The following is a 10,910-nucleotide window of genomic DNA, read 5'->3' on the forward strand; positions in this document are numbered from 1 at the left end:
CACACACACACACACACACACACACACACACACACACACACACACACACACACACACACACACACACACACACACACACACACACACACACACACACACACACACACACACACACACAAACTACAGATGTGTGAGCAGTGTCGCCTCGATATACACTTATGCGCACAAGTGTGTGGCCCGCGAGACACACACACACACACACACACACACACACACACACACACACACACACACACACACACACACACACACACACACACACGCAAAGCAACCCACTTTATGATTCAGGCAGCAGGCACTCTTATCCAGAACAATTACACAGTGCATCGCAAGATCAGAGTTAAATGGTTTGAACCCTATTCAACAGACGACAGGGTGAATGGCCACGTACATAAGAGTGCAAAACAACCATTTAAAAGCGGCAATCAGGGACTTGTTTTAATGAATACAAGGTTGTTTTATCCCATCTGTATGGTAGAGCATTGGTTCCCAACTTTTTCTGGATCAGACTGGATCAGGGCCCTCTTGAAAAGCTCGAAAGGGTTTGCGACCCACGCATCGGACCACTTAACCATTTGGCTGCCGTGTTAAAGGGATATTTCACTTTCAAAGATGTACAGGGTCGTTTTAACGTCTACTAAGGCTTTTGTGAGCCCCCCAGACAGTTTTTAAAGGAGTAGTTCACCCACAAAATGACTTATTTTCTGACAATTTCACACCCCATGAAGCCTTGAATGGATTGTTTTGTTTTTTGTCGCATTCCTATGCCTATAATTTGATGACCGGGTGTATTTTCGGTAGGAGACAGAAAGAGTCTACTTTGTTTCTCCTACCTATACATTAGCATTTTTCCGCCGGTAATCAAATTATTAGGAATGCGACAAAAAAATTATAAATACAAAAATCCATGAATTCAAAACTTCATGGGGTGTGCAATTGATAGAAAATAAGTAATTTTTTTGGTTGAACTACTCCTTTAACACATTATGTGTCATAAACGGTCCGGACCGTTTTTGGCCCATTTTCTTTAAAATATATTTTCCCAAGTGGGGCACTCTAACGAAACTCTGGGATCATCCAAGGAGTCTCTAAGAAGGAGAAGCCGGATGTGGATCCATGTAAAAAATGCTTCCGTTCGTCCGCTCCAATGTTAACTCCTTGACTAAAAGCTTAATATCTCCTATTTCTTTTTAACGTGGTGGAAGTCAGCCGTTTTCGATCGGCGATCACTCTGCAATGGTGGATCGCGTTAGAAATATTATTGTTCCAGGCGTTAGTCGGGACCCTCCGCCGTCTCGCACGCAGGCTTTGTTTAGATTTACGTCCGCGTCGGGGCTTCTACAGCACGAAACATATCAACGTAAGTGGATGGAAGATATGCTGACACTGAACGTACCCTATTTTAATAAACCTCTGGCACACGATATGTTAAGTTGCTTGATTCAGTATTTAGATAATATAAATGTTAACGGACACGCCCCCTTCCTATACAAACCTATTTGTATAGAAACCTATTTGTATTTCTATTGTAACTTCAAACTCCATTTTAACCATGATAGATTCATCGACAAGCTCACAACGCCCTGCAAAACGCGTTGTGAGCTATCAATCTGCTATTTTCTGCGAAAGCTTTCCCCACAATTCGGATACTGGGGTTTTGGTGGTTAAGCTCCCGTTCTCTGTTGTTCGGGGTTTTTTTTTCTGAACTAACGGAAACACGGACGGGATGAAGGGGGGACGTCGGAGGTCCTTTTCATTATACGATAGGATTCACTCTGTCTCACGGGGCAGGGTCCTTGTTTGGTGAGCTCCTCTGATGCTGTTATCTCTAATAGAAGTGATGTCAGCGCACCTCGGCGCACCTCACCTACCATTTCATAGGATTACACGCACTGCGCTGGGCTTAAAGGGATAGTTCACCCAAAAATTACTTATTTTCTATCATAAAGCCTTGAATTCAGGGACATTTTGTTTTTGATGCATTCCTAGGCCAATAATTTGATGACCGTCTGTGTTTTCGGTAGGAGACTCAAAGGAGACTCTTTGAGTGTCCTACCGGAAACGCAGCTGGTTCTTCACCCATTTTTTTGGCTGAACTACTCCTTTAACACTCGCATGACTGAGGTTTCATTCTCCTCCACCAAGCCTGAAAAAAGATCATTTTGATCCCCAAATCAGGCTATCCTATTGGCCACTGTCTCCCTCTGTTCTCCAGACTAGTTCACACTTTCTCCCCCAAACAGTGGGGGGTTCCATTGTCTTCTAAAAAACTGAGAGTTGAAAATGGGTTGCCACATTTTGAGAGAGAAATAAGCAGGCAGGTCTATGAAAGTGTAGGCAGTAGGCTAGTGTGTATTTCTATCTGTCTCCTATATGTCATCATGATTTGTGATTTGTGTATGTGGGGATCTCATTTTTACTTCCATGCAGTGTTGATTTCGTTAACGTTAATTTATTTGAAAATAGCAGATCTACAAGCTCACAATGCATGCTTGTAGATCGGCAATTTTCAAATAGCCAATGTACGTCGCGATGCGACGCGTTGTGAGCTTAAGTACAGTACTTGAGTAAATGTACTTAGTTACTTCCCACCACTGCAAATAAGCAGCTACACGACGTTGCGACGTCTTTGTTGAACTGCAACATGGCGTTTGCACTTTGTTCATTTACAGCCTGTACATCTACATAAACGTTCAGATGTCAAATATAAAGTGCTTACCCCATGGCCACACATGTTACAATTCACTTCGGGTGGGTATAAGTACCCGTATCTTCAGCATTGTTCAATAAAAAGCATTTCAATCCGATCGGCAGCCATTTTTTCATAGTTATAATGTATCAAGAGTGCAATACGCCTCCCAACCGATGCGGTCGCGTAGTTGAAAGCAAATGGATAAAATGGCCACCGATCGGATTAAAATGCTTTTTATTGAACAATACGGAAGATACGTGTACTTATGTGGGCCCGTACATAATTGTAACATCCGTGGCCATGCGTTAAGCACTTTACATTTGAAATCTGAACGTTTATGTCGATGCACGGGCTGTAAATGAAGAAAGTGCAAACGCCATGTTGCAGTTCAACAAAGACGTCACGACGTCGTGTAGCTGTTCAGGCAAGACACTCGCCACAACGAGCTAACGAGGCTATGCCTAGCTACACGTTGTGGAATACAGTGGAATACTTCCATAGAAACGAGCGGCCTGTTTAGCTGAAAGGTTGGTATAGCTCAAAATGGGGGGGGGTCATCAAACACACGGAGGAAAATGAATGAATAATCCTTTCTGCTGATCAGATCAGAGCCAAAAAAAAGTTATTTAGCTAGTTTCTACTGTTTTTCAACTCGCGAGTTGATGCCTGAAACACCAGGCCTGCTCACAAATGTGCTCAATCCTGCGCAAAATATCTGATCTTCATGCATAAAACAGTTGCTGCGTGACAAGCTGTATGCTTGTAGATCCAATCTTTTTCCACCGCTTTGCAGTGAAAGGGAAAGTGGAAAATGGGTCGCCAAATTTTGAGAGAGAAATAAGCAGGCAGGTCTATGAAAATGTTACTGCATACATTGTGCCTTTCTGTGTGTCTCCTATATGTCATCATGAGGACCGTTAGCACCTGTTAGGACATCTTCCATAAATAACACTACTACAAAGGTTCCAATCTTTCGGCCATTACAGAGGAATGCACTGAAATCCATCCTTGAATAATGTAAATGTGTGCAATTTAGTAGCTACTTCGTTACAGGTCAGTCAAAGTCCAGAATTAAACAAACAACACAAAATGAAGGAAAACATTGCATTGTATTATGGGGTTTATAGTCGAGGCTAATTTGCACCTAATACCTAAGACCTAATAAAAAATTTGTAATGCTGCTATAAATCTAGTAGCAGCAAGCGAACTATTGTAACTTGTAAACAACTCAGTGTGCAAACTGTGCACAAAACACGTGGGCAGCTATATTATTATTACCATTATAATGTAATTATATATATATATAATAATAATAATAATAATAATAATAATAATAATAATAATAATAATAATAGAAAGACGTGAAAAACAAGCCCAAAGTCGCTTATAATAAGCAGACATGGCAACATAGACTCTGAGTCTGCTCGTCTACGGGCCGCTCTGCGGGGGGTCTAGAGGTGTCAACTGCTCTTGCCTGGGGGAGAGAGGGGGAGAGCGGTCAATTTAGCCAAAATATAACGGTTGGGATGGTATATATGGTATATATTTCATATTTATAATACGTTTCAGAAGAAAAAAAAAACGGAGATGATTTGAAACAAATATTTAGGAAAAGTCATGAAAGGGGAACTTTCTCAGAGCTTCATGAGAGAAGATAATCCACTTTAAATTCTCAAAATCGGTCATATTGATAGCTTAGTCATGCAAGTGTTAACCACTCAAGGCCTAGTCTGCTGCCGACTAGCCTCGGAAACCCAGGCTTTTTTTTTTGTTACAAAAGAAAAAAAGCCTGGGGGAGCGATGCAAGAACGATGGTCTTGGACCTTGTTATCTCCTAACCAATCAGAGTGCAGAGGGGCGTCGCTCTAAATTTGGTGACGTCAGCGTGCTCCGTGCACAGGCCGAGGGGGGGAGGGGAGGGGAGGCGGGGACATAGATTGGTGAAGCAATAGGAAGCCACGCACAAATCCAGGCGGCTGTGTTTGGGTCCGCCCTTCAAGACCATGGATTGAGCTCGTAGCCTCAGGCTAGCTGCCGACCAATAGAGCGTGCCAAAAATCCTGAAGGGGGCGTCAACAAGTGTCTTTTGGTAGCTGCGGACATCTTTGAGGGGTAAAAACCAGGTTGACTTAACATTGCCCAATGCCTCGCCCCCGCAGGCTGATTTGCCCCTTCTGCTGGTGACGACACGTTGGCACGCTTAATATAGCGGAAATGGCCAGGATAAAAAGTAGTTAACTTTTGTGTGTGTGTGTGTGTGTGTGTGTGTGTGTGTGTGTGTGTGTGTGTGTGTGTGTGTGTGTGTGTGTGTGTGTGTGTGTGTGTGTGTGTGTGTGTGTGTGTGTGTGTGTGTGTGTGTGTGTGTGTGTGTGTGTGTGTGTGTGTGTGTGTGTGTGTGTGTGGTGTGTGTGTGTGTATTTGTGAGAGAGAGGGATACACACAGACAGAGACAGGTGTGTGTGACTGAGAGAGACAGACAGACAGACAGAAAGGTAACACAGAGAGAGAGAGAGAGAGAGAAGGGATCCATTATCTGTCTTCATCCTCTACAGTGCTATCAGTGACATCACACACACACAGCTCATTCCCCATCAAACGACTCAGTTGGCACCAAAATTAGCATATTTCATATAAAAAAAATAAAAAAATGACAGAACTCTCCGGCTATTATCCCGGCTCCATTATCAGCTTTTATTGGCCGTCCTCTGCTGGCCCTGATATTTCTGGCTCACCGGTTCGGCCCCTGCCACTCGGCCCCTGTTTCCTGCCAACCCTCTATCAATCTGCCAAACCTCAACCCCTCCCGGCCGCGGGGTCCCTCCACTTTACAGCGCCCCAGACCGTCCGGCCGTATGCCGCGGCCCGTAAAAAACACTCTCATTCTACCGTAATCGTCCCCCCTCGTTGCGGGACGAGCCAAGCGCCGCTTAACACATCGAGACCTGGAACGCATCTGTGTCACTTTTTTGATCTACAAGCTCATAGGAGCTTGTAGATCTGCTATTTTTGAAAAATCTTGAAAATGTGTGCAAATCTTTTAATATGTCCTGTTTAAAGACTCTTGTTTGCTTCTGGGGGGTCCCTGGAACAAAATATTTTGAGATGGGGGTCCGCGGCCAAATACATATCATTTTGGGGGTCCTTGAACAGGAAAAAGTTTGAGAACCACTGATATAGAAACATACGTTTTTCAGAAAAGACATTTTGCAGAATCGGAACATCAGGCCTCAATAGGTTAACACATTAAGACCTCAGGCCGATTCTACAAATAACGTCTAAATCCAGTTGTCTGAAAAAGCTAGCCTATATGTTGATATGTATCGTCGCTGTCGGGCAGAAACCTCTTATCTCCATATTTTTACTTTTTGACTTGGTGTTTTTTCTTAAATTAACGCTTTACTTGATCATGCTACAGCGTCACACAAAAGTAGCAGATCTACAAGCTCGAAACGCGCCACTTAGCGCCGCGTTTCCAACTTGTGGATCTGCTACTTTTGCCGCTTTTGAATTTGAATCCGGAAAAGTAACACGTTTTGGACATGTGAGGTTTCAACTCGACAGAGACTATATATATACAGTAGCCTATAGCTCAAAATCTAAAACGAAAGCTTTCCCGGTTTTAGTGGGTTAATTGGACGGCCAGCCCCAACCCCAACCCCCAAAACCAATCCCTCCGCCCCCCCCCCCCCCCCTCCAAACCCCCCGCCCCACCTGAGCCTTTTATAAAATCCCAAATCGTAAATTCAAAAGCGAGTGCCTCCGGGCGCCCGGGCAGTTATCTCTTTGTGTGGACACGCAGCACCTGGTGCGGGTCAAGACGAGGCAATTTGCTAGCTGCTAGCTTGCGCTATACGTCCGCGGGGCGAGTGGCCGTGAGAGATATAGAGAGAGAGGAAATGAGGGGACTGGAGATTGTTTTAAATGGTTGCCTCTTTCTGTGTGTGTGTGTGTGTGTGTGTGTGTGTGTCTGTGTGTGTGTGTGTCCGTGTGGGTGTGGGTGTGTGTTGGGGAGAGACGGTTTGGCCCGGAGGAGTGGGGGGCGGGGATGAAGGTGGGGTTCTGGGTGTCGCTGATACACCGAAATAAGCAACCATTTAACCTTCTAATAATCAGAAGGTCGTCGGTTGGCTCTGCCCGGATGGTGTGCTCGTGCCAGCAGGCATGGCCAGCGATAGATAGATCCAGCATTGAGGTGTCATTTCACATAAAACTGAAGGCTAATAAAAAAAAATCTCTCTCTTTCAACAAGTGTTTATAGAAGCATAATTTTTTCAAACTCATTCTTTCCAATATGATTCTGACATGTGGGGGGGGGGGGCATTACGTACAACCAGTATTCTTTAAACCTGGTAGGAGACAATACCACTGAGATTTCACACTGACACGACACGACACGACGCGACGCGACGCGACGCGACACGTGGAACGCACGCACAGCACTGAACAACACAAGTCAAATCTTCAAAGATGTTGGTGGAGCAAATTTGCATAAAAATCACTGAATGTTGGGTTAACCCATTGAGACCTGAAGCCGATTCTACATGTCTCCTAAATCTCAACAGTTTTCTGAAAAACGTATGTTTCTATGTCAGTGGTGCTCAATCTTTTTCATGTCAAGGACCCCCAAAATTATATGTATTTGGCCGCGGACCCCCATCAAAATATTTTGTTCCAGGGACCCCCCAGAAGCAAAGATTTGAGTTAAAAATGTTCGCTTTAAAAGTATTTATATTCAAAGATTTGCACACATTTTCACGATTCTTCAAAAATAGCAGATCTACAAGCTCGTAGCGCGGCACTCGGTGCCGCGCTATGAGCTTGTAGATCTGCTATTTTTGAATAGCCCAAAGTGTAAAATAATGCTTTTTTAGCTCAAATCAAAAAATGACACAGTTCCAGGTCTTAATGGGTTAAATACGGATGCCAAAGGGTGGGTAGAGGGCACTGCCATGTGCCAACTCAGCGTATGAGTAGCACTGCTTGGGTGACCAAGTCGTGTGGTAGCCTAAGTACTGGGATTTGAAGGTATAGGTGTTGCGCTCCACCTCAGCGATCCATCTCCCAGGGGTCTAGCACATATAGCAAAGGGAACAGACAACCTCATTCTTGGCCGCTACCGACAACAAGCCAATCTAACCAACCCACTTAGAAGGTGGACATTGCCGTCCCCTTGGACTCCAAATGATACCAGTCTAACATTTTGTCCTGCACAGAGCTGCCGAGTAAAGGGTGATTCACACTTAATCGTACAACAGTGTTCGTTGCTTGCCTTACAGCTGCTGTAAGGCAAGCGGAGTATAACTTAAGCGATCAGAACGGGTGCGTTTTTGGTAGCTGTGGGCGTCTTTTTTTTGCGATTGTTATTTAATGTGAGTGAAGCTCTTTGCTCGCTGCTTTTGCATAAGGAGCACCCTAGAGTAGACGCCCCAACTTGAAGAACTAAATGCAAATTTCAACTCAAGGCATTAAAAAAGAAACCGGTGCTACACGCTGCTCGTGCTTTGTAGACTACACAAGAAAGGCAGCGCGGTTCACCTCGCTTTGAATGACTTGCAAAGCGTTTACCGTCTCATGGGGCCCTAAGGCATCGCTTTACTCTATACAGCATATTCCATTAAGTGGCTCCTTACTGTAAGCCAAGCTTTTGGTTTATTGGTTTATTGGAATCCTCATTAGCAGTGCATTCATGCAGCGGCTATACTGTTTATGCTTCCTGACTGTGGTCCACACATTAGACTTTACATTAAAGAGGTGGTGCCATGGTTTTGCACTTTTTCTGTTGTTCATGTGTCTATGAGGTTGATAGAACTTCATTAAGCCCCCTGGTGGTGTTTTTATGGTGTTTTATGTCTTCTCTGACTATTTTGAGTTTCTACCTGGAGGCTGAAACCTTGAGGGTCAAACGTGCCAATAGAAAAACATCCCTTTAGTGACATAGTAAAAATATACCCTCCCCCTCATTATCATAACACAACAGGTGTGGGCATGAGGAGGAGGAGGGACTAGGACAAGTGGGTGGTGCTAAGGTGGTGGAGGAGGTGCTAAGGTGAGAACCAGGTATACTTAATGAACTGGAGGTGTGTCCACATAAAAACATAATTTTGTACACTTTTTTGAAAAAAAATCTTCCTCCTAGTATAACCATAATACCTGATGATTATGTTTTAGGGGGGGGGGGAATCACTGAAAATCACGGCACCCTGTCTTTAAGTTGTTGCAAAAAGTGCACAACAACACAGGGTCCGGGGGATGACCAGGGGGTCCCTAATGGACGTGCGTGTGTGTGTGTGTGTGTGTGCGCGCATGTGAGCGTACAAATGGAACCAAATGGACCATTTAAATAGTTATATAAACAGTGAGGATTTTACAGTAGATATAGGGAGTCCCAGAGATGAGATATTGTATGAAAGTGGGGTCCGTGGCCAAATGCATATAAAACTGAGGGTCCTTAACCCTTTCAGACCGAGAACGCATCTGTGTCATTTTATGATTTCTTTGGGCTATTCAAAAAAATAGCAGATCTACAAGCTCGTAGCGCGGCACCGAGTACCGCGCTACGAGCTTGTAGATCTGCTATTCTTTTGAAAAATCGTGAATATGTGTGCAAAATAATCTTTGAATATCTTTTTAGAGCACATTTTTAACTGTTACAACTTCTGGGGGGTCCCTGGAACAAAACATTTTGAGATGGGTGTCCGCGGCCAAAATTCATATAATTTTGGGTGGTCCTTGACATGAAAACGTTTGAGAACCACAGATTATAGTGATTGGTTTATGACAGACACAGCAGAGAAGAGAACACTTAACAAACAAAGGCAAATTAAAATGGTTACGGTCATTTCTAATCTCAAATGCCAGTCAGCAGCTGGGGAGGCGTATTCGCTTAGTTCTTTTTTCCAAGATGAATTTGCTCGTTAATTACACGAGGAGGAAGACGATCACAGACTTTTAATTACTTCTACGTTTGATATTAAAAACAGGCTTCAGCTGCCGCATGTCTAGGTGGATATTTGTCACACTGAAACAAAACATGTTGCTAAACGGCACTAAACGTGGCTTGTTGAATAACATGGGAACTCTTATGGTGCTATATGGCACCTTTTTCATTTATGGAAAGATGTTTTGATTGATTGATTGAATACTTAATTAGCAGTTTGCAAAAAAAAAAGCACAGGAATGTACAGTTCAATATAAGGTCAGCTAAGAGGATTTAAAATCCAAGAACGCCTATGGCTTGTTTCCATTGGGGTCCTTTGTACTCAATTCATAGAGTAATATTCCACAACAGGTAATATTGATATTCCCTGTTTTGGGAACATAACTGATTTTAAAATACCTCTATTTGTTTTTAAAGCACTAAATGGACTAGCACCACCCTATCGCCGAACTACTACACAGACATATTGGCATTCTATAAATTCCATAACAGGAGGTATAGAGGAAGAATAGGTTTTTAGTTTATTTAAGACTAAAGGGCACAAGGGACAATAGAAAACAACAAAAGGAAAACATTAGGAGCACTATAGGGAAAAGAACAACAGCAACAGCACTACGGATATTAACCATAAGGAATTACAATAAGATATTTTCACAGTAGCAATACAGAACACGAGTGACTACATCTACGAACAGGCTGAGACTGAGTCGAGTCCGGTTTTGAGGCAACGAGCTGATTAGGGGAAGTGGCACATAGATTATTTATTTGAAAAGGTTTGAGAAAAAGTTGACAACTGCACTAGAGAGTATAGGGAAAAATACACAGAGAAAGAGAGAAGGGGAATACTTGTCCATGGACTGGAAAACATGGCCAGAAGAGACACCTTAACATTTTACAGAAACATACATGTAAGAGATGCTTCAACTAAGCTTAAGTACCAGTAAAGAACCTCTAAAGAACTGCAAAGGGGATGAACAGGTCATTTGCATGACATCGGTGTTATACAGTACCACCTCATCCACCCAAAACAACCACTGAAGAACCACCGAAGAACCATCATTGCTTTGGGTACAGCTGAGATGTGAAATGCTTTAGTTACAGTTACAATTCTCATCGAATTGAGCAGTCTGTCTTCTGCCTTAAAGCCAGTGGAGTTTTGTTTATACGGCGGTCCTTGTGTGGGCAAAAATGGAGAGAGCAGACGCTATATTCTGAGTTAATTCAGGTTTACAAGATGAGATCAGATAAACATTTATTGATCCCCGCGGGGAGATTCAGATG

The sequence above is a fragment of the Gymnoscopelus braueri genome (assembly GCF_963280865.1).
Source record: "Gymnoscopelus braueri genome assembly, chromosome: 8".
Lineage (NCBI taxonomy): Eukaryota > Metazoa > Chordata > Actinopteri > Myctophiformes > Myctophidae > Gymnoscopelus > Gymnoscopelus braueri.